Source organism: Cryptomeria japonica, chromosome 2, assembly GCF_030272615.1.
Source record: "Cryptomeria japonica chromosome 2, Sugi_1.0, whole genome shotgun sequence".
NCBI lineage: Eukaryota > Viridiplantae > Streptophyta > Pinopsida > Cupressales > Cupressaceae > Cryptomeria > Cryptomeria japonica.
Window position 1 is genome coordinate 146,822,812 of NC_081406.1, and position 6,000 is coordinate 146,828,811.

A 6,000-nucleotide genomic window follows, 5' to 3' on the forward strand; every position below is an offset into this window, starting at 1 on the left:
TTTAATACCATATTTATTATAATTAATATTATTTAAAAAAGGTGACATTCACTTCATGTCACACACCTTTTTTTTGTGGAAAAGATAAAATTATAAATTCTTAAACATAGATTGGTAACACAAACATCTAGTTTTGAGATATTTTTTATAATATTTTGTTGGATGATTTATTTTTTATTTATTTTTGAAGTGTGATTAACTATATTTTAAATGTATTTAGAACAAATACCTATTACATAAGTATGTGTAATCCTACTATTGGGTGTTCCATTTTTTGGCCATATTGGACATCAAATTAAATATTTTAAGCCACGTTTTCATTTTCTATCACCCGTAGAAACATAATTATTAATAATTTAAAGATTATATGAACTAATATTTTTTGCAGTTTTTTGTCTAAATATTAAGTGCATTTTATTTTAAAATTAAAAATTAAGTTGTGAAATTTTTTATATAATTTTCAATAATTAATTTTTCATCATGAACAATATTTTTAAAAATTGACATTTATTCCATTTCCCATAATTTATTTTATATTAAAAACCAAATTATAAATTCTTAAATATAATTTATCTTGTTCAAAGATATTTTTAAATAATATTTTGTTACATAATTTATTTTTATTTATTTTCTATGTGAGAACTGCTATATTTATTTCATGTCCCATAATTTTTTTAATACGTATGTATGCATGTATGTATGTATGTATGTATGTATGTATGTATGTATGTATGTATGTATGTATGTATAACGGAGAAAATTTGCTACCTCAAGGATGATGAATGCCATAGAACAAATCCACCCTTCGATACATTACTCAAACTAGCACTAAGGTGAGATAGGGGATGAAAACAATCAAACTGAACTAATAGATTGCTGAGAAGACTCTCGGATAACTCTGTTGAGCCTTTGTCCCTAGGATGAGCGCACAGAGTTGGGACACTAGCACTACGCGTTGTCATCCTATATGAATAGGGCACAAAAACCATACGAGACTAATAAATGTATTTATAATATTAAATGCTCATAGAAAGTATAACAGAATAAACTAATAACACTAAACACGAAAAATGATTGAGAAAAGGGGATAAAGGGGATTCATGGATGGTCCACGATTGAAGCTTCATGTAGTAAAAGAGTTCTCCCACAATTATGAACCTGCACATAAGCAAGAAAGAAAAATGTTGGGGTTGTGTTTTGGATTATGCCTAAGTTAGACCCCCGTTTTGGTGTTTCCACCTCCAAGGAGAACCCAAGTAAAGCCACGAGGAAATAAAATGATAAAGATAATGGAAAAACAATGCAAGATAGAAAAATGATAATAGTGAGGTGAATGGAAAAGAGAAGAAGGAAACTCCCCTTTCTGAGATGCTATGAACTATTCGAAAAGTTGGAACAATGATGGTGTTTGTAAGAGAAGTTATGAACATTGTCCAAAGAGTTTTCCAAGAGCTCCAATTTGCAAGAAGTAATCTCAAAAAAGCCAAAGATCCTCAAAATTCCTTCAAACTAGAGAGATATAGGCCCTGGATGAAAAACCAATGTCGATGGATGCATGTAGAGGCATTATGATTCCTTTCAGGCACAGGCGTAACACTCAAATGCCCACCTACAAACTGTCAGATTCGTGGAATGCTAGCATGTCGCACGGATGTCTCCACACCACACTAATGTCCCAAGGATGATAGGTCGGTGAGTTTGGTAGGATTTAAGTCTCAAGTTGACAAAGCGGTCTTGATGGGCAAAAGAACAAAAATGGTAGTACCCAACCTTCGATGATGTGGAGGAAAGAGCCACTTATCACATTGAATTAAATAGGATGAGATTTTTGATATTATATTTTGCCCCTTTAGTGAGCATGTCTTTGCCGAGAGATGTGAAGCTAAAGTAGAGGAAGATAGAGAGTCATGATAGGGAGGTAGATTTTTGTTGATTAGACAAGGTTGCCCCATCGAGATGCAACAAAGATTTAGGACAGATATTTCTAACTGATACATCGCAAACATGCTAGCTACAGTCTAGCATATTGGATGGCAAGATAAATTATAGATTTAAGATTGGTAAGATAGCATAATAGAAATGAGCCTCGCTTTGGAGGAAAGCCACTAGTTATGAAAAGATGCAAGATAAATGGTTGTCGTGATATGAGATGCACCGGCATGGATCTAGCAAAGTGCATTATGCTAGATAGACATATGATAGGGTGACGAGATATATTGGTATGGATAACCATACAATAGGGAAAGATATATGCCAATATGGATGACCATACGATAGAGAAATAAGATAGATATATTTTTCCGACATGGGTAGCGATACATTAGATAGCCACGCAATTGGGCAATCAAAGATAGATTTGGTAAGTAGTAGATTGGCCCCTATCAAGGCAAACAAAATAGATAGATCAAATGGTTTGGCCCCCATCTACATGAAAAAGGTAGCAAAAGATCAAGTGGTTTGAGCCCCAACTAGGCAAACATGGAAATGTGATCAATAAGAAATGCTAATGCAGAAGACTAAATGACAATAGTAGATTATGCAGAAATGCATATATGATGGGCCTCCCTTACAATGATATGCATGAAAGACATGTTATTCTAAGGAGAAAAAGATTTTTGGCACGTCAACATGGCAAGATGTTTCCGTGGAATGCCGCCAATAGGTGGTGACACATAAATTTCCACAACATCAAAAATGAAAGGCAAGAGGATATGGGGATCCAATAGTTTGGCATTAGAACCCATAGCAATGAGAAGAGATATGCAATACAATTGTGAGATGGGTAATATCATCATAGCACCAAATTTCTAAGATCTAAGGAAGAGCACATGAAGACAAAGATAAAATAAAAATTTGGGTCAACATGGAAGAACGCCTAAGATGCCCCCAATTCTTTGCATCATCCCTAAATAGAGAAAAAATAAGATACAACAAAAAGAAGAAATTGAGAGATAAATAGAAGAAGATGTACAATAGAAAATACCTCATATCTGAGCACCTACGGAGTAACTTGAGTCCTTCAAAAGATCACAGTAGATAAAGATAGTAAACCTCCCATATCCAAGTACCTACAGAGTAACTTGGGTCCTCCAAGAGGGAACAAATATATAAAGAAAGCACGGGGGAACACAAGAATGCACACACAGTATGCTACAAGATAAAGAAAGATAGGGCCCTAAAGGTCTTCAACAACTAGGTCATCTTCCTCCTAGTTAATATCATATGGGGAAGGAGGATGAGATTGAAGCAGGACAACCATAAGAGCTTCATTGAGCACCTCACCAACACTAAGGGCAAGGGAAAAAGTAGGAGAAACATTGTTGTCAATAGGCTCGGATGCTGTAAGGGTCAACAATTGCGTGAAGATTGTAAGTAAGGCCAGGATATCCTCCAAGTAGTGAAACATATAGGCCTTTGTAGAAGAAGCAGGTGACTCATTCAGAGAAGATGAAATCACAACAAGATTGCCAGCCTCTAGAAGAGGAGTAGTGATGAATTCAAGAGAAGGCATGGCCTTTTCAATCACACACACATAAACAGGAAAAATGACAGGTACTGAAATAGGCATAAAAGAGTGTGAGGAACATACCAGCGAATATTTCCACCATCGAAACTCTAGAATGGGGCACTATTCAATCTTGTGTTTGGGTCAGATGGGAGAAATAGGTCTGCTCTTAACCGTAGCAAGCTGAAGGACTCCAAGAAATCTTTGATACTAGAATGGTTGCGAGATAGGGGAGTAGATAGAGCTATGCTAGACACCACCTATGTATGCAACGTATCGAGGGGCTGAGACAATGGAGGCATGTCTGGCAAAGAGGTAATGAGGGTGACTCCAAAGAAGGAGCAATGAAAACCTGCACCCGTTTAGGGGGAGGTTCATCAACGAGCCCTGAAGTGGCAAGAATAAAAAATGAAGAGATTGAAGAGATAGGAACATCCAAAGAAACATGCTTCGAGACAACATGACTAGGTATTGAAGAGGTACCAGCAGACTGCAGAGCGACATAACCTATTGAGCCATGGCTTGTCGAAAGCATTTATGCTCATGTGCACACTGATTATGATAGAGGCGAGGACCACCAATTGAGGCTCTGGAGGATTCAAAAGCATCATGCTCCATACGTGAGGCCTCTGGAACTATTCCAGGGACAAGTGAAGGCTCAATCGATGAAACAGGACGTGCATCTAGGATAGGCACCACATTCAGAACAACAAGCTCCCTACCTTGCTTCACTCGAGAAGAAGTCAAACGAACAGAGGGTGCCAGTGAGGGATATGAAGTAGGAGTGAGTGGTGATGAACGAACCTGAGAGGAAGACTTCCCTTTTTCATAATGAGATGGTTGAGGGATATTGACCATGATCGAGAGTTCAAAGGGAGGGTGGGCCGTAGAATTTGACAACATAGGGGCCTTTCCCTTGTCTACACTTCACGCAATCATAGGAATAGAAGATACCATTAGAAGATATGTAGTCCTAGGCAGATGTGGAGGTCTATTCAGAGGAGCAAGCTTAGCCTTAGCCCTCGACGATGAGGGGACATGAGGCACCACCCGCTCTAAGACTGAGATAGAAAGAGAATAGGTGATCGATGCAGGAAGAGGAAAAAAATATCTAGGTTGACTTGATTTAGGGGCCAACTCCCCTGTCTTATACAAATAGTACGTGTGGTATATTATATCACCACGGGGAAGCATGGCCCCCACTAGGGTAGGCCAAAAATGATCTTATGAAAAATCCCAATAGGCTACTAGGGGTTGATATTCAGTGTCCTAGATGACATGCCCCGAGCCCTCATGGGGAAACTTGAGACACTCATGAATGACTGAAGAGATTGCCTCCATGGCAATCAACCACGGAATACCTAGCTTATCTCTAAATAGGTCTTACTCAAGAATGATCACAAATGTAGAAGATACCGCCTTGGGTCCTACGAGGACTATCAAGGTGATGCTACCTAAAGGAGGGATAGAGAGTCCATCATGCATCCTCAAGGTTTCTCGACATTTATGTACATAGGCCTATGCCAATCATTCATGAATAGAGTCTCCTCTATAATAACATTGACTTTGCAGGATAGGTTAGCCTTCACACCTACGATAGTTTGATCCTTCAGCTTAGCAAGGATGTACAAAGGAGTAAGCTCTCCATAGTATGGGGTATCCAAAGGGTTAAAAGACACATCAAACACTTTCTCTTTCTGGCTAGGAGGAAAAAACATAGGAGTGATGGTGACCATGTTCAAAGATGGACCATCATCCGAAGAAGGATCCAATGCAGAGATGAAATTTGCTAAATGCGGAGGAAAGGGATCAGTATAGATTTGCAAGTCACTATTGGTTTTGTCAATGAACTTGTTTGACTTGTGTTTTCGGGCATCAACTTTGATTGCACCATTGTCGATGTGGTCCTAGAGAATGTGTCGAAGATGATAACACCGCTCTGTGTCATTACTAGGCACATGATGATAATGACAAAATTTTGATCCATCATACTAACGCAGATAAGGTCTACTATTAGACAATGGTATAATCTCAAGAAGAGTGATTAGATCGTCTTTCAGCAATCATTGTATTATGCTCAAATAAGAGTCATTCAATTTTGTGAAGACCCTATTTTGTTGCAATCCTTGCACGGTAGTTGTTGGGAAAATAGCCATGACATTAGCTACAACCTTATTATTCCTAGACCCTTTTCATGGATGTGCTTGAAAAGGACCCACCACGAGGGTTCAAAGTAGAATCTGCAAACTACGACATGGTGTGCTGGTAATCCATAAGTAGGGAATACATATTAGCAAAGTTTTGGTAACGGTTGAGAGATAGCTTCTCCCTCAATGTCAGCTGCAGATTGCCAATAAACATTCTCTATAGATCACTATATGGCAAGGAAAAGGGGATTATAGTGGAGATTGACTTATACCTTGAGATAAAATCCATGATCTTCTCATTGGGTTTCTGCTTGCAATGAACAAGGTCAACAATGGTGACTCTGCTGC